This window comes from Vipera berus, assembly GCF_964194415.1.
Source record: "Vipera berus genome assembly, chromosome: 9".
NCBI classification, from domain to species: Eukaryota; Metazoa; Chordata; class Lepidosauria; order Squamata; family Viperidae; genus Vipera; species Vipera berus.
Genome location: NC_138212.1, coordinates 21,334,546 through 21,354,075, shown reverse-complemented (window position 1 = coordinate 21,354,075; position 19,530 = coordinate 21,334,546). Strand labels below are relative to the sequence as shown.

The 19,530-nt window shown below is 42.7% G+C and overlaps 1 protein-coding gene across 1 annotated transcript in view; it reads left to right on the top strand.

Annotated features, from left to right (window-relative positions):
- The first annotated feature begins 14,069 nt into the window (after nucleotides 1–14,069).
- Nucleotides 14,070–19,530, top strand: part of PTP4A2 (protein tyrosine phosphatase 4A2) — a 38,594-nt gene continuing 33,133 nt past the window's right edge. The window contains exon 1 of the mRNA XM_081334934.1: nucleotides 14,070–14,345. The gene's annotated coding sequence lies outside the window, so the exon portion shown is untranslated. The remainder of the gene's footprint in view (nucleotides 14,346–19,530) is intronic.

Here is a 19,530-nt window from a genome sequence, read left to right as displayed (position 1 = left end):
GTGCAGGCAAGGCTGTATTTGTTGTATGGATGTGATTTGCCACTCACTTTCTTTTAGAATCTTCTTAATTTTTTTTCTATGTAGCTTTCAGCTGGGGATTTCCTTGAGGTTTCTCATCCAAATTGATAAGAAGTGTATTTTTCCCTAATTTCCTTCTCCTAGATAGAATCTAGATCTACAGCAGATAAAGTGACTTCCTTTTCTGATGCACACACCCAGCTTAAGGATACTTGCAATAAGCGGATATACATGTACAAATGACTTACAACCATTTATTTAGAAAACATTCAAAGTTAAAATGGCACTGAAAAAGTGACTTACAACTGGTCCTCACACTTAAAGCCATTGCAGCATTACATTATCAGGCTTCAGATGCTTGGAAACTAGCATGTCCCAGGATCATGTGATCCATTTGCAACAGCTCGCTTCTGACAAGGAAAGATGGAAGCTGGAGTCAAATAATGACCACATGATTCACTTAACAACAGACTTGCTTAGCAACAGAAATTTTACTTCCAGTTGGTCATTGAGGTCTACCCTAAAACAGTAACAGAAACGAGAAGAAATACAAAAGGGATGGGTGCACGATTTTGTACACATTTTAAAATAATTCCATTCATTTTGTTTGTTTGACACTTTAGTTTTATGGGTGCTGTGTTTCGGCCACGAAATGAATCTGATTGCTGCCCGGGGTTTTTGGAAATCGGCATCATGTCAATAGTTTCAATAAATACCTCCGTGAGTCTCGACCCTCATTTAGGGGATATCGTCATTCCTGCTGCGTTCAGCGGTTGCCTTCCCACACAGGGATGGGCTGACTGCTGTCAGAGATGAAGAGCAAGATAGCAATTCCACACTGGGGTCACCCTCAGTGGGCAAATTCTTCAGTATTGCTGATGTGCAGGTATCAAAGGAGCAGGTCTTGCATTGCTGTGTCTGCCATTTTGCCTTTTTTTGACCCTGCCCCCAACACCAAGCAAGCTGTGTAGTGCAATCTTTGGATCAATCCCATCCCCCTAATGCAGACATGTCAAACACAAGGCCCGGGGGCCAGATCCGGCCCGCGAAGTAGTTTCATGCGGCCCGCGAAGCCATCCTGGAAACAGTGAGGGAACGGCCCCCACTGCCTTGGCCCTGGGCCAGAGACCCTCCTTCTGCCAGAGACCCTCAGATCTGTCCCACTCCTGCCCAGGCCCCCATAGGCACCCTTGATGCCAACGATGTAGAGCCAGCCATGCCCATCCAGTAGGCCACGCCCACCCTGGCCATACCCACCTGGCCCCTTGAGGGCAACCGCAATGCTGATGCGGCCCTCAATGAAATTGAGTTTGACACCCCTGCCCTAATGTCTAAGCCAGGGCTCTCAAAAGTTGGCAAGTTTAAGACTTGTGGACTTCAACTCCCAGAATTCCCCAGCCAGCATGGGGAAGTTGAAGTCCACAAGTAGAAGTCAAGTCTTAAAAGTTGCCAAGTTTGGAGACCCCTGGCTTAAGCCATGGTCCCACCCAACCTTCAGTATTCTTTGATGGGCGTAGAAGCCTGATGCTTTGTTGCCCAACACTCCTGTAAAGTCTTTTCATTAGAGCAGGAAAGCAGTTTTCTGCTGCTCTTTGCTGGCGGAAACTGAAATGATGTTGGTGAGCAGAGACACACCTTCTACCGTATGTTCCCCAAAATAACTGTGTCTTACATTAATTTTAGCTCCAAAAGATGCATTAGGGCTTATTTTCCAGTTAGGTCTTATTTTGGGGGGAATAGTATTAAATGCGTCAGTCTAGTTGACAGTCTTAATTGGGGCTTATTTTGGGGGTAGGGCTTATATTACGAGCGTCCTGAAAAAATGCAAGGGCTTATTTTCTGGTTAGGTCATTTTCAGGGAAACGGTATCACTCTGATGACGACATTCATCTGGCTCATCAGTTCACTGATCAAATTTCTCCAGCCACCCCTAAATTTGATCCCTCACTCGACTCAGTTGCAGCCAAGCCATGAATAAAGTGGTATTAAATAATTATCTTTCCCGGTACAATTAGGTCTTGATGTCAGTGCTGCTAATATTGGATGTTTTTGCATTGACAACAGATGGAAATGTAGCCATCTTTCTTCCTTTTGCTTTTCTAGTTTGATGATGCTGGGAGGGGGGGGATGTGAATGAGAATCCAGCTAGACATAACAACAGTAAACTTAGCGTGAGAATCAAGGTTACTGAGCCCAGAGCTGATAAAGAATTGGCAGGCTGGAGAGCTGGAGAGGAAGCCCGTGCTTCAAGCTAATTGGGGAATGTGATTTATGACTGTCAATTGGAGGAGGGAATTGTGCTTTGATACTATGTGCCCAGGGGAGGAGAATTCAGTTTTTGGCTTCGATTATGTAAGTGCCGATATTATGCTACTCGAATAAAAGATCCTTTAAGGTAAACAATGCCTCAAAGTTCTTTTGAAGAGTTTCATCAGTCGGAACCATGACACTTGACTTATGACCACAATTGGGACCAGAAGTGGTAAGAGAGTCATGCCCAATTTTGCTTTTTTTTTTTAACAATGGTTGTTAGGTGAACCACACAGTCGTTAAGTAAATCTCTCTTCCCTCTTTGACTTTGCTTGTTGGAGTGGGAATTCTGAGAGATGAAGTCCACACATCTTAAAGTTGCCAAATTTGAAAAACATTGAGATAGATAGATAGATAGATGATAGATAGATAGATAGATAGATAGATAGATAGATAGATAGATAGATAGATAGATATGGATGGCAAGAGCGAAAGCACAAACATAGATGTGGATAGCTATGGTAAGAACCTGGATACTAAACAGTGAGAATTATTTTCCAGGTTGATAAAGGAATCGGAATTTCCCAAACTACAAAAAGGTGGAGTTTGGCCAGTCCTCCTTTTTGCAAGCTTGATATATTGCAAGAGTACACAAACAAAAAGAAAAAGAAAAAAAGATTTGCTGCCAAAATAGAAAGAAGCTTCATTTGAAAATAAATCAGTCTCTGGTATTCTTGAACTGTAGCTTAATCCATTCTTTCTAATAAGCCTCATTAATCAGAACATTTAGGCTGATTTTGGAGATTAATGGCTTTTGGCCAGACTTTGTAAGAGAAAAATTCGATAAAACCCAACTGGCAGGCAATCACCCCACTATATTTATCTACTTATTGATTTCATGTACATAACTTCAAACCTATAACCTTGTTGGCCATTTGTATTAATGAAAGACATTGAAACAGAAGCTATTAAAAATGGCAGCACAATTAATCAGTAGCAGAAGTAAAAATGTTAGTCATAACACTGCAATTGCTCTAACCAGTGCTTTTTTTGTAAAAGAAAAAGGTGCCGGAACTCACACATGTCATACAACCCGCCTTGCCTACCCTACAAGGTTCCATCCAAAAAAGGTGCTGGAACTCCGTTCTGAGGGTTCTATGACAAAAAAAGCCCTGGCTCTAACATTCTAACTGGGTTAGGAGATTTTGTGAGCCCATATGGAGTTGTTGAGCTGCCTCTGATGCAAGATCTTTTATTATATAGCATCATGTTTTATTTTTTATAAATTCGATGGGCGATTTTTATTTTTGAACTAATGGTCGGTGTAGAAATTTAATAAATAAATAAATACGTGCTGGGTCCATCTGTAAGAAGCAGCCTTGCAGGTACCAGGAGCCAAGCCATGCTATTCTTTAAATGTCCGTAGCTATGGGTGAGATGAAGTCGTTTGGAGCAGAGTTCCCCAACCTTTCCAGCCTTGCAGACCGGCGGGGGAAAGGGAAAGGGGATGGTTCTCTGCGAGTGGCTGGCAAGCATGTGCACACGCACACAGCTCCATTTGCACGCACAGCACGCACGCTCGTGCAAGTGGAGCATGCCATGCATGCACTCACCTACTGCTCGTGCAAGTGGGGATGCACGTTGGCTCGCTGTTGCAAACACCTCACGGCCCACTAGTGGCTGCAGTCCAGAGGATGGGGGGACCAACCTGTTCTGGAGGACCCCTGTTCAGGCTGGTGCTTTGATTTTAGAAGCAACTGGCTGATGACTTTTCAAGCAGATGTTGCAGTGGACTTAAGTCTCATTCATCAGAGAGGTCTTATTATGTTTACTATTTTACTGTTTTCCTCTGTGCATTTTGCATAGGATCTCAGAGTGCACGTTGAGCGATTTCATTTGATCTTGGCACAGCCCACCCTCAAAGTGACTTAGTATATAATGGTACATGGTTTAGCTGTATGATCCCTAAGGTTACAAATAGCTGAATATGTGTTCTGGCTCAATTTGCGGAAAACATTGTCAAATAAAACTTTCTAGCATCAAGGAAGACTGCTTCTGCTGAAGCAGCAGCATAGTTTCTGCCAACAAGAAGTTGACCACAATAACTTTCATCATTCTTTGAGTGTCACTAAACATGTGGGTGGGGGAGATTTGGTAAATTATGCTGTGGCTGGAATTTCAAAAGGCTTTTGGAAATTCCCTTCTCCAGAGTTTCATCAGAATAATTACCACAGACAGCTTTCACAACAGGCAGAAAAAGACATATTTGTGGCTTAGTGTATTGTTCTTACTTGCTTTATTATTATTTCTTCTTCTTCTTCTTCTTCTTCTTCTTCTTCTTCTTCTTCTTCTTCTTCTTCTTCTTCTTCTTCTTCTTCTTCTTCTTCTTCTTCTTCTTCTTCTTCTTCTTCTTCTTCTTCTTCTTCTTCTTCTTCTTCTGCTTCTTCTCCTTCTCCTTCTCCTTCTCCTTCTTCTTCTGCTTCTGCTTCTTCTGCTTCTTCTGCTTCTTCTGCTTCTTCTTCTGCTTCTTCTTCTTCCTCCTCCTCTTCCTCCTCCTCCAACTCCTTTCTTCTAATCTATACCCTTCAGTTTACAACAACAGTCTTAAAAACAGCCCCATTACTCTAGCAATACTTGAAAACAATAGAACATCAAAATGTTAATTTATGTTGTGTGAATGGAGCTAACATGGTTAGTTTACAATTCAGTGTGCCATGGAGATTGAGGCAGGTGGTTTACTTCAGTCAATAGCTGCAGCGAATGGCTGTGCAAGCCCCACACTCACGTTTACTCCTGTGGCTTGGCTGCCAGCCAGGATCTCGTGCCAGCTGACAAAACTCAAGATGGTCTGGAAATAGATATCCTCTCCGACAGACTTTCCTCAATTATTGTGTGTATTTGGACAAGAGACAGTGGCCCGCTCTGGGTCGTTGTTCTGTACCAGCCTGCTACCGGCCCTGCAGAAAAGGCAGGGACAACCCCTCCACAAACGGCAAGAGGCTGGAACTACGCCTGCCAAATTTATAGCTACAAAAACAAACAAGACACGAACCAAGAAACAGGAGCTTTAAGAAACATGAACCATCCGAGCGGTTGCCTTCAGCAAACCAGCCCTCCCAGACATTCCCCTTATATAGAGTTCAGGGCGTGGCTTCTCTCTGCCTCCTTCCGAGAAGCCCCATTGCCTTCCTCTGTTTACTCCTAATTGACTGCCTCCTGCGTCGGGCGTCCTTGAACAGGGCCAGCTGTGGGTCATCTTCATCCACACTGTCAGGCTCACACAGCTGGGTCTCCGTGGTGACCAAGTGGGAGGGGCCTGGCTGAGGGCTCTCATCAGCAAGATCTTCAACCCCCTCAGCAAGGTCTGAGTCGTCCGACCCAACTGCCGAACCCACAGGCTGACCCTGAATCACAACAGTCGTGTACAAAGAGAGATTGCCCGACCGCTTCCCTTTTGGCTAGGGGAAAAAAAAAAGAGTTTCTCATTTTGAAACTCAGGGAGGCATTGGAAGCTGAGGTTGCAAAGAGAAATTGACACTTTCCATTTCCTCAATAGAAGCCCCAGAGATCTTGTGCGGACTCCAGGAAGAATTGAGACATAGGGAAATCCTTTTCAGGAAAAATGACTGTCTTTGAAAGCATAAGTAGAAAAAAAAATAAGAAGTAACCACTCCTTTAATTAAAATAATTGCACAACGGGTATTTTTTCCTTTTGTCTGTGGTAAGTTTCTTGTGGTAAGTGATCATTCTTTTGGTCATTCGTTCTCTGTTCAGCTCAGTGAATTTGTTTTTATGCTTCTGAAGGAGTCCTTATGTCTCCACCCAGAAACTTCTATTGTACAGGTAGTCCTCGAACGTATGACCACAATTGAGTCCAAAATTTATGTTCCTAAGTGAGGCAGGTGTTAAGTGAGATTTGCTCCATTTTATGACCCTTCTTGCCACAGTTGTTAAGGGAATCGCTGCACCTGTTAAGTTAATAACATTGGCGTTAAGTGAATCTGGCTTCCCTATTGACTTTGCTTGTCAGGAGGTCACAAAAGGTGGTCCCATGACCCAGGGACATTGCAACCGTCATAAATATGAGTCAGTTGCCAAGCATGCAAATTTAATCACGTGACCATGGGGATGCAGCAACAGTCGTTAAGTGTGAAAACAGTCAAGTCACTTTTTTCAATGCCGTTGTAACTTAGAATGGGCACTAAAGGAATTGCTGAAGTCGAGAATTACCTGTACTTTATAGATGTTCTCTAGGGGGGGGGAATCTTTTCCAGTTATGATCTGTGATTTTGAACAATTCTATATTTTATCTCCTTTGTTCGTGAATATTTTATATGGGACTCCTCAGCGTTGGAAGGAGATGTTTATACAGATAATCCTCGGCTTACAACTGGTTGCTTTAGTCACTGTTTAAAGTTACAACCTACCTAAAAACCTGGTTCCGAAGTTTAAATTGTCACCTGACTGCACTTCAGGCACTCAGCAATGCGGCCATATTTACAGCCGCTTACAGCGTCCTGCAGCGTACGGCGATCACCTTTTATGACTTGGTCAGTTTACTTCCGGTTTTCAGCAAAACTGCATCACAGCTAATAATGGGTTTGCTTAATGAATGCATTGCTTTACGCCCTCCAAAAAGAAGTCGTAAAGTCAGGTTAATAATGTGACCAACCCATTTTATGACTCATGATATACGACCGTAATGGAGAGGCTCTGTTATGGTCATATGTTGAGGACTACCTTTATCTTTCCTCCTCCCCCCCTCCCCCTCCCTGCTTGATTTTATTGATACTTTGCAAAATTAAGGACAGAGCAGGAGGGACTGGTTTTATTTATGTATTCATGTATTATTTTGGGAGCCACTTGGTGTAGTGGCTATGGCCCCAGGGTTGAAATTGGGGGACCATGAGTTCTAGTACTGCTTTAGGCACAAAGCCATCTGGGTGACCTTGAGCCAGGCCCACCCTTAGCCTCAGGAACAGGCAATAGCAAGTACCATCTGAAAAACCTTGCCAAGAAAACTGCAGGGACTAATTCAGGCAGTCACCAGGCATCAAGACTGGCCTGAAGGCAAATATATAGAGGCTCATAAGATCACCTCTTTCGGCACATACTTTTGGGTAGCTAGTTAACAAGTTAACATAAGAACAATAACACATCTAAAATAACAACTTATAGAATGTCAAGCTGCTGAGATCTGACTTGGAATCCCTAAAACGTATAAATGATTATGTAAACCCAGCACTATGAGGCCAGCATGTAACATGATAGAATTCATTTTGTGTTTTTTCTCTCTCTCTCTTTTTCTTATCAGTTAAAGGCACACTTTGGAGGATCCTGTTTCTTTTACAGGCTGAGATTAGCAGCAGCAGGCCAGGCAAAGAATATCCTGGGAATTAGGTAATGTTTTTAATTCTGGCTATTTTTATAGTTTTTACTGTTGTTTACTTGGTAGCTGCCCAGAGTCAGATGACCAATGAGATGACCTATACAGATGAGATAGCCTATATGTTTATTAAATAAATTAATATTAAATAAATAACTCTCAACCAGTTCACTAAAGTACAGAGCAGAACTAAGTGTGCCACAATGGCTCAACAATATGCAGTGTTCTTTCTTTGTTAATTTTTCCAGAAGGTGTGTTGTGTATAGTTTGAGTGCAAAATGGGACATAAGCCATCCATGACTTAGGGCTATGGAAAAAACACCCAACTATAAAAGTTTAAAGGCAGTCAATTATAACAGAAATATTTAAATAAACTAACAACATGATGGTTTTCAGTTGGTAATGCATGATATGCTTAAGCACATTTTCCTGAATAAGCAATATGAGCTGGGTTTTTACAGTCTAAACTACAGCTTACAAACCACAGTGGGATGGTGGCACACAACTTAAGCCAAAACCAAACAAACCATATGATAGCTTTGTGAAATGGGTGATAAAATGTCCTTAAAATATATTAAATGCTATAACTGTATTTAGGAAATTTTGGAGAAAATGAAACCCTTTTTTTGTTCCACTCTCTCTCCACGTGTGATGTGTTAGCTTGGAAAAAAGGAAGTCTTTGGAAAAAAAACAACTTAAGGCAAACCTGTTTTAAACTTATTTACACAAGCAGGTGCCTTCTGTAATTTTCCATCGATGTCAAAGAGGAAACACACTCTGTCCTGGATTATAAAGTCAGGTTTTATGGCAAGAGGAGTGGAAAAATATTCTTCGTCATACAGTCACGCTACTGGACCTAACCTCCCACTTTCTTTCCTGCCATATCTGAGCTGGTTTTAGTGTAGAGACGGTTCTCAACCTGTGGTCCGCGGACCCCTGGGGGGTTGGCCATGTCATCACAGGGGCTCTGCGAAACTTGAAGAAATATTACGATTTAAACCTTGAGTTAAGTCTTGGGGGGGGGTCCGTGGCCATGGTCTGTGGCCACAAAAAGTATTTCAAGGGGTGTCCGTGGTGAAGAAAAGGTTGAGAACCACTGGTTTAGAGCACAGGTAGTTCTCAACTTACGAACTCAGTTGGGCCAGAATTTTGTTCTAAGCAAGGTAGTTGTTCAGTAAGTCATGGCCAGTTTTACAACTTTTTTTTACCATGGTTGTTAGGTGAATCATTACAGTTGCTAAGTGAATCACATGGTTGTGAAGCTTTATCCCGTTCTCCCCCTCTACCCTCACCCCCCCCCCCGTTGACTTTGCTTGTCAGAAGGCAGATGGGAAGGTTGCATGACTCCAAAATGCTGCAACCGTTGTCAATACAGGCGAATTTCCAGGCAGCTGAATTTTGATCATGTGACCATGGGGATGCCGTGATGGTCACAAGTACAGGCACCAGTTCCTTTTTTCAGGACCATTGCAATATTCAAACAGCTGGTTCATTCAAACAGTTGCTAAGTTATAAGTCAAGGACTATTTGTATACAGGGAACTTCCTTCTGACACTGTCTCCAAGTAGGATCACATCTTTGGGTGATACAGATAGACCTCAGCTCCACAGAAGACTAGAAAACTAGAACTTTGCTTTATTGAGATTGGGTATGATAACAATAATGTTATTGGCTATAATAACAGTTGCAGGTCTGGTAGTGTTTCTCCTTCCCTCCCTCTTATACCCCAGTGAATCGGGGTCATGTTTGTTGAGCCACTTCAGATTATCTTTTTCCCAGGACTTATAAATTTCAACCCCCTTTGCCTAGATCAGGGGTCTGCAACCTTCACAACTTTAAGACCTGTGGACGTCAGCTCCCAGAATTTCTCAGCCAGCATAGCTGGCTGAGGAATTCTACAAACTGAAGTCCACAAGTCTTAAAGTTGTCAAGGTTGCAGACCCTTGGCCTAGCCCTAGATAATGGTTCTTGTATATTTCTACCAAGATAACTCCTCTTTGTCATATCCTTACTTTCTACAGCAGATTAGAATTTTAAATCTTTTCCCATAATAGCAGTGCACTCTCCTATGACAAAACATTTAAAAGTCTTTCAAACTCATTATTGTGGTTGGTTGCGTTAGTCAGCCAGATGTTTAGACTGCATTTGGCATTCTTGTCCACCTATCAAGTCCTTCCCCAGGACCTTGGGTAAGTAGATGTTGTTTAATGATATTAAAGGTATTGTTGCAGAGGATGTAAGCTGTTCCAGGGAAGGCTGTTCTTTGCATTTGACTGATGATTTTGTCAGCGCTGATGGTGTTCAAGTGGTGCCCCAGATGTTTTGGGGTTGCACCCAAGGTGCCTATTACTGCTGGTAGCATCTTTGCTTTCTTTTGCTACAGTCATTCTGTTCGCAGGGCTTGACAGATATTCCTTGACTTATGATCACAGCTGGGATGAAAACTTCCATCACTAAGCGACACGCTCACTAAGGGAGTCGCAGATGATTTTAGATCTTTTTGCCACAGTGGCTAAGCGAATCATCATGTCAAATGAATCACAGTCTTTAAATGAATCTGGTTTCCCCTGTAGATTTTGCTTGTTGGAATCTGGCTGATCATGTCACCACAGGGATGCTGTGATGACCGTATGAGGACCAGTCATTAATCCACTTTTTTTGAATACCCTCATAACTTTGAATAGTTCTTAAAAGAATGCTCTGAAGTTGAGGACTACTATATTTCCATTATTTCTATGGTTGGTTGCATAGTGAGCCAGATCTTTAGGCTGAATTTGATATATATACCTACTTGTCAAGTCCTTCTCAAGGAGTTGGGATAGACAGATGTTGTTCTTTGATGGTGTTAAAGGTATCCTTGCAGGACGTAAGCTGTTCCATATAAAGCTTTATCATCATCATCATCATCATCATCATCTCTCTCTCTCTTAGAGTTCTTGTTCACACCTGCTCTTGATACAACCTATAAAAGGAGATATAAGATGCAAAAGGCTCTTCCTTGCTGAGATATGCTATAGTACATAAAAAAAATCTCTTTTCCAGTCAAGCATCATAAATCAACCACTCTCTTAAAAAAAATAGCTTATGTGTGAGAGAGTCCCAGTTCTGTTGATTTAAAATACTAATGGCCTAAAGTGCTTTAAATGAACTTCTTAGGCATGTGATCCATCAAAAGTAATGAGGAAAAAAATACATGCAGGATTGCTTAAGAGAGCTGGGTATTAAATAGACTGTTCATAGCAGATGCCTGCATGGCAGAGGCAGCTCTCTCAACCTGGCACATGGTTGGAATTAAAAACAGCAAAAAAACCAAGAAAAAACCCTCCTGTCTCTCCTCTGCAAGGTATTTGTTTGAACAAGTGCCTATAAAGGTAGTTCTTGACTTAATGACCACAACTGAGTCCAACGTGATGGTTCCCTCTGTAACATTGATATTAAAAATAAATGTACTGTATTTTCCGGCGTATAAGACGACTTTTTAACCCATGAAAATCTTCTCAAAAGTCGGGGGTCGTCTTATACGCCCAGTTGTCTTATACGCCGGAAAATACGGTATTCATTTTTGACTCTGAAAATATAGATATATATACTTTCTCCTCAATAACAAATAATTATTAATGTTTTTATTTGATTACAGGTCTTGGACAGATAATATTATAGATATTTTCATGCTCCTCATAATGTTGGAAAAATTGGAAGTAAGTAAGAAGGGGGTGACCGATGGAAGAATTACGGCAGCAGTGGATGCATCATTGGGAAACCTGAAAGACAGGTTGGGGAGCTGGTCTTAGATATATGGTTGCTAAGCACCAACTTGTTGGATATAATCACGCACTGATGATCTTATCTATCTTGCAAGTTCTACTCTGTGGGGGTCTTACATTTTTCTGTACATTGGGTGATTATTATTGTTCTTGCCGCTGCTGCTGTTGTAAAGTACATCAGGTTCTTGTGAAGTGGGCAGTTTGTAAATCATTGTATAAACAGATACACTTGGGCAGGGGGATTTGGGAATATTAAGGGGCAAATGGATGCCCTAAACATCTGCAAGGCTTAAAACACATTTTTGGAACAAAAAAACCCACACCAATATTTTATGTGTATAAAGAAAATGAGGTAAAGGTGGAAAGAATAAAACAATACACAAATAAAACAGGGACCATCATTTTCTGATAGATTACTACTTACTTATGAATGATAAAATGTATCACTTAAAAAAATTAGGAATCGCTATTAAACTTGAAGCTTAGGACTACATTTTAGAAACCATAAACTTTTCAATCAACATGTTAACTGAAACAGTTGGTCCCACCAACTCTGGGGGCCAGAGAAGGACACTGGAGGGCGAGGACCTGGGGATCTGCACTCCTGGGTTACGGAGGATCGTGGTAGCATTTCCTAAGGTAGCACAAAGAGAAAGACATTGGTCAAGTGGTTAAGACGGGTAGGTAACCTTGGCTCTTTTATGACTCGTGGACTTCGACTCCCAGAATTCCTGAGCCAGCCGGCTCAGGAATTCTGGGAGTCGAAGTCCACGAGTCATAAAAGAGCCAAGGTTGTCTACCCCTGGGTTAAGACATCGGACCAGAAAGCAGCAGACTGTGTTTTAGTCCTGCTTTAGGCACAAAAGCCAGCTGGGTGACTATGGGCCAATCATCAAGAGATTGTGAGTTTTAGTCCCGCCTTAGCCATGAAAGCCAGTTGGGTCACTTACTTTGTCTCAGCCCAACTCACTTCACGGGGTTGTTGTGGGGTAAATAGGAAGAAAGTGCACCGGATATGTTTGTCGTTTTGTGTTATTTGTAAAAATAAGAAAGGTGGGATATAAAATAAATAAAGCAGAAGATGCCTTTTCATCAACTGCTTTTTTAGAGTTAATCTTGATTCCTGGCAGCTGTCTGGACAAGTCCCTGCAATTTTCTCGGCAAGGTTTTTTGGCAGTTGACTTGCCATTACCACTTCCTAGGGTTAAGAGGAAGCGACTAGTTCATCACCTAGCTGGGTTTTGGCCTAAGGCAGAACTAGAACTCAGGGTCTCCCAGAGTTCTAGCCTGACACCTTTACCAGCACACCAGACTGGCTCTCTTTGTGCTGGAGAACAATTCAGCTGCCAAGAATTTCATTTGGTTACTGAAATAGATGCTGGGCAGCCCAAAACATTCTTACCTAGATTGCAAATGCTTCAGTTTCAACATTTCCAGAAATTTTTCATCTCTAGAAATATTCCTGTCAAGAGAGTTGCTCTGTGCACCTGGGGAAGACGACTGTGTTTGTGGGTGCTTGGAAACTTTCTAAATTTTGTGCTTGAGACAAAAAAGAAAAAGAAAAAGAATTTCTGACTTTTGGATCTGTTGATTAGATAGCTTTGTGGTTATAGAACTGGCTGGTATATACTAAATCTGCAAAAATAAGTTGAAACTGGAATTATTACTTTCATTCTACTGCACTGAAGAGTTGGAAGTCTTTTTTCCCCACCGTTTCCCCCTTTAACCCCCCCTCTCTTCCCCATTTCCGATTATCTTTACTTTCATTTGTATTTTAATTAATAAAATGATATACGTAAAACCCCAGAGGTCTCTGGGCGAAGATGCCAGGAAGCCTGACTCTCTTTTGCAAATGACGTTCACCTGGATGGGTGGATGAAGGAGTCCCTTTTACGGCAGGCTTGTTGTTGTTGTTGTTGTTAGCTGCGAAGTCGTGTCCGACCCATCGCGACCCTATGGACAATGTTCCTCCAGGCCTTCCTGTCCTATACCATCTTCTGGAGTCCATTTAAGCTCACGCCTCCTGCTTCAGTGACTCCATCCAGCCACCTCATTCTCTGTCGTCCCCTTCTTCTCTTGCCCTCAACCTTTCCCAGCGTTAGGCTCTTCTCCAGTGAGTCCTTCCTTCTCATTAGGTGGCCAAAGTATTTGAGTTTTAGCTTCAGAATCTGGCCTTCTAAAGAGCAGTCAGGGTTGACCTCCTCTAGGACTGACCGGTTTGATCGCCTTGCAGTCCAAGGGACTCGCAGGAGTCTTCTCCAGCACCAGAGTTCAAAGGCCACAATTCTTTGGCGCTCGGCCTTTTTTATGGTCCAGCTTTCACTGCCATACATTGCAATACGGCAGGCTAGAAAGCACGAAGTCTCCGTTGCAGAACCCCACGGCAAAGAGCCTTCCCCCTCCCCTCCCCGGCTCCTTCCTTCCAGGATGGCTTCGCGACTTCCCAGCCCTGGATTTCCTGGTGGTGCCCCATCCCAAGCCGAGTCAGCCCCGAGAGCCTCCGGCTAAGCGCGCCCGCCCGCCCCCGCCCGGGGAGAAAGAGGCGGGGCGAGTGGAGCCCGCCTGAAACGTGACGCGGAGGCGGAGCTCAGGGGCGGCGCGGGGGGCGCCTGCGCGAGAAGAGCGGGCGGGGCCACTTTCCCGGCGGGCCTTGTGGTTGGTGGGTCTGGGCCAGCTGCGGGGAAAGCGCGGCCACCGCCGCTGTCGCTGCTGCTGCTGCTGCCGTCACCGCCTTCCCACCGGCCAGCTCCGGTTTCGAGGTTGGGCGGTGACGTCGCGTGGCGGACAGCCGGCCCCGCTCTTCTTCTTCTTCTTCGGCCGCGGCTCTTGGCCCGGCTCCGCGCCCTGACGCAGCCAGAGGGGCCTTCCCGCCCAGGCCGTGTGGGAGGCGCCCGGCTCGCTCAGCAACTGGCCCTTCAATGCTGCCGGTGGGTAAGCGCGGCAGGCGGGCAGGCCTCGGCGGGCCTGGCCCGTGGGTCTTGCGGCCCGGCGCCGTTGCCTGGGGGACGTGGGGCGGCGCCGGGGTGACATTGAAGGCGCGCGAGCCCCGGAGCAGTTGGGAGGGCGGGATACGAGGCGGCGGCGGCGGCGGGGGTGGCATTCCTGGCCTAAGCCGGGACCCTAGGCTTCCCTTACTCCGAGGAAGGCTGTCTGGCAATCCTGCCTGCCAAGGGGAAAGGGGTCGGGCTGCTGGAGACCAGACGGGGCTCCAGGAAGCGTCGCTGAAGTGCCGGCCGGACTAGGGAACCTTCGTGGCGATCAGCCGGACGGCAGCAGTTTAGGACGTGGGCAGATCCGGTGGAAGATTTGCAAGTGACCTTCTCTCCGCCTCCTTGGCGAGCGCCAGGCTCGCTGAGCGTTGCTGCCCTTGGATGCCAAGATGGCAGCCTAGGTCAGGGGTAGGCAACCTCGGCTCTTTTATGACTCGTGGACTTCAACTCCCAGAATTCCTGAGTCAGCGTAGCTGACTCAGGAATTCTGGGAGTTGAAGTCCACGAGTCATAAAAGAGCCGAGGTTGCCTACCCCTGGCCTAGGTCAAGAGGGAAGCCCGGCTGCACCTGGCTTGAGAGGACCGGGCGGCGGGGCGAGGGAGAGGCAAAGGGCAGCTGGGGCTGAGCAACATTTCCGCCCCGGGACTGGGTTGGCTGGGAGCCGCCGAGATCTTGCTGGAGCCACCTGTGGCATGGCACCCTAGTTGGGAAGGAGAACAAAATGGAGGCTGGATAGGAGACAGGTTGGGGAAGGAGCTGCGCGCAGAGTAACTGGAAGCACAGCTGTAGTAGGGGAGATACGGCTCTAGGGCGGTGTGGTAAGAGGGGGTGGTTATGTAACAATAGATGGAGTTTGGAGCTTAAGACGTTGAGGAAGTGAGAGCTGCCCGTATATGCAGGTGCTGCTTGGTAATTAAAAGGCCAAGGAGAGGGGTTCAAACAGAACGGGGGCGCAGGGGGGGGGAGCTAGGCAGAAATGAGATAGCAAAGATGGGTGAGAAAGCTCAGCAGAGACAGCTAATGGGGAATTGAGGCAGTCTGTTAGGGCTAAAATATTCCCAGGGATAAGGGACTTTTAGAAGCCTAGAAAAAAAATGTATGTATAAACCCTTCAATGTTTATATTAAGTGACTGGCTCCCATCTCTCTCTCTCTTTTTGTGTTTCAATTTTTCCCCCCTCTTGGGAGAGATCTTTCTGAGGTTGATTTCAGTCTCCATGGACAGGTTGCTGGTTTCAGTTCGCTCTTGTGTAAATTGAAAATGAAGAGAACACTTGCCCACTTCCTGTTGAATGAGCAGAAGTGGTTGTGACTCAGAACTGCAGTAGTAATGAAAACTAGGCACCTCCTCTTGTGACTCAAAGTGCAGAAATGGGCTTTGGTCAGTCCTTGATAAGAAAGGCTTGTTTCTATGAGTTTGGAACTGAAAACGCTAGGATCTTTTTAGGACAACTCTTGCCTGTTGATTCATTTTGGAGGTCTGCTGAAAGTTTATGAAGAATATTTGCATTTTTGCACTTTTTTTTCTCATAACAGAGGCCATCCATTTTGAGTAGATGAACGAAGTGATGGCCCCAAATTCCCTTGTGGTTTATAGTTTAAAAAATAAGTCTTGGATTTTTTCCCCCACTCTTAAAAGCATTGTTTTCAATTAAAGTTTTTTTTAAAAAAATATGGTACTGATATTGGTGTTGAAAAGTTCCTTTAAAAGCAATCTTCATCCTACAATCACAGGAAATATATAGTAGTTAACTATTTGTGGAACAGAAAAGTACAAGTGATTCAAAACTTTTTAAGCCTCATTAGGCTACTTAAATATTTTGCTCACAAATCAAGACATACTTTAATGAATGGAGTGTAATTGGTTAAGAGAGCTGCCAAAACTCTGGGAATTGATAAGCTATGAGAATTGAGTATGACTCAACAGGAACACTTGTCACAAAAAGTTGTTCTTATAAAGCTAAAATGAATATATCTTCTGCCCCACTTTGTACTTTGCCCTACTGTGGAATGTTGTGCTGGTTAACTGTTAAGAGCCCAGGAGGAAAGACAGAGAAGATAAGATGGTTGTGAAGTCACTTAATTTGATTAAAAACTTTGTGGTTCTGTCTGAGGTAAGATGCTAAAACTTTTTAAGATGCAATAATATACTTTTACTAATAAGTAATTTATTTGATCTGTAGATACTGTACTAAAAACTTTTTTTAAAAAAACACGTCAATTTTCAAACTAGGAGGAGGTTGGAATTGAAATTTCAGCCCCTTTTTCAATTTTGCAAGTAGAATGTTACTATGATCATTTCTTAAAATTGACAAAATTTTGTGCCGTTTAGAAAATTCAGTTTTTCTTTCTAAAGCAAGAACTGGAGGCGGGGGAAAATACCTTTCATCACACAGCACAGAAGTTTTGCATTTTGTTACTGGAAGGAGAAGGAATGCAATTTCCTCTGTGTTTTTTGGGGAAACACAGAACCCTAATTGAAATTGGTGGATAATGTGATTTTTGCTAAAGAAATGGGACAAAGCAGTACAAGTATGGATAGAAAATTGATTTGTAAAAAAGTATCTAAAATTGCATTTAAAGAATTGGTAATCTTGAAGTAAATACAATTTTTACATTAGAATAATGATTTTATAGAAGATTATATTTACTTTTTGGAGCTACTGTAATAGCTACTGTAATCATGCATGAAATCTGTTTAAAAATTGCTATCTCAAAGTACCACACTTCATTATTCCAGCATACTGGCTTCTGATAAAATGCTAAGCTAAATGAACTTAAGCCTATGGGGTGAATGATAATGTCTAATATGGAAGTGATCTTAAAAAGCTTGCTTGTTCAGTACAAATATATAGCCTTTTAAAATCAGGCTGCATTTTGACCTTTATCTTATAAAGTTCTCCATTTCTGAAAATGGATTTATAGTAACTTGTCTGTGTGATCTGGAGATATATCAAATAATTAGTCATTTGGGTAAACAGAATTGTTGACATTGGTCATAGAGGTTGGTGGGTCATCAGCTTCTAGAGGCTGACATGTGAAATATGCCTGAGGCATGACGTGTTGAGAGAGTTGTTTTTGTAAATATATTTTATTTCCATTCTGCCACGTACCTTTCCCCTCTGCAAATTGGAACTGCGTATATTGGAAACATATCCCTCAAAATTGTGAGTAATTGGAAATTTTACAGCAATTTATGGATCTAAATTAATGGCCTTTGAAATTCATTTGCTCATTTTAGCAAATTCTAGGAAGTCTGCAAAATCACCAGCTTCCTTCATTAGCAGAACTAATTGCATGCATTATTTCCACTGTCTTTAGTGCAGTTCAAAAATGAGTTTTGAATTTGGAGTTTCTAGTTCTTTTCCACATCATGTAAGACTTGCTAAATTCTGTTGATGTAAATGATACATTGAAAATAAATTGCCATTAATAAGATTACTGCATTATGGAAAATTTTCCAGTATTTTTATAATTTCCATGGAAAATTTTCTCTTCTACATCACTGATTTGGCTAATTTGTATAGGGTATTTTGCATCATAAACTTTCTAGTGCAATTTGAAAATTGCCTTATGCAAACTATCTTGAACAATTTGCATGGTGTACTTTTCCAAAATATTTACCTATTCAGTGTTTTGTAGAAAATATCCACCATTGCATATTTGCAGTGCAAACGGGTTGGAGACAATTATTTACATTTCCTTTATAAGTAATATTTTATTTTTGGTGTAGAATCTTAACAGCTTACTATCTAACCCATAGTAAGAAGCCTAGAAACCTGAGGTGTTGATGAGCCCCTAAATGGGCACATACCTCCCTTCTATTTCCCCCCCCCCCCGCCCCAGCAACACTAGCATTCAGTGACATTTAATAATAAAAACATATTTCAGTATCTGGCTTTTTCATAGTTTTTCATAGTTGCTATTATTTCAGAATAACAGGTACTATTAGATACTTGATACCTGTGTTATGATTCATTTAAATTTAGATTAATTTCTCAGTGTTTACAGCCCAGTGAAAAATTACTCTTGGTGAAATTATTACTAATTGTGAAATACTATTAGTATATTGTTTAATATAGGACAATGTTCATAACATCCCCTCAAACCAAATTATCACTGAATAGTGGTTACAGTTGTAGCATCCCCTATCTTGTTAGGCTAGCGGCTCCCAACCTTTTCTATACCCCACATTCCTAGAACACTTCTGATATATTCTCGCGCCCCTTACAAAAGTTCAAAATAACGGCAACATATACACTATCATTTTGAAAACCCAAGTTTTCGCGCCCCCTGGAATATTGTCTTGCACCCCCGGTTGGAAACCCCTGCTGTAGGTTGACATTAGGCTATTTTGAATGTTTCATTTGTATGTTATTTTGTAAGTCGCTAGACCCTATAATGAGAATGAATCTATATATTTTTTAATTCCAAGTTTATAACTATTTATAAATCTAATTATAGGCTGCCCAATTTATAATGAGCTCTGAGCACTGTACAAGCTAAGAATACATTCACTAGAGTAAGATTGAAAGAGAAGGTGGACTAATACACCTAACACATTACAATAGTACCGTTAGTCCTCGACTTATGGGCACAATTGAGCCCAATAGCTAAGTGAGACAATTACTATGAGAGTTTTCCCCATTTTATGACCTTTTTGCCACAGTTGTTAAGTGAACCACTGTAGTTGTTAAATTGGTAACAATGTGGCTTCCCCACTGACTTTGCTTGTCAGAAGGTCACTAGGGGTGATCACATGACCCCAGGTAATTGCAACTCTCATAAATATGAGTCAGTTGCCAAGCATCTGATTTTTGATCATGTGGCCATGGGGATGCTGCTGCATTGTGAAATATGGTTTTATGTCACTTTTTTCAGTGCCGTTGTGACTTCGATCACTAAATGAACTGTTGTAAGATTACCTGGACATACTTGCTAACCAAGTGCCTGGGGAAAGAGCCAGGCTAAATGCCTATTTAAAGGATGGTAGAGTTGGGGCTTGAACAGAATTCAGGGGATTCCGTTCTGGAGAGCAGACACTGTGGCAGAAGAGAGAGAAATGAACAAGAATCTAAAGCACCGCCTAGAAATCAATGATTAGGGTTTTTTTCTTTCAGAG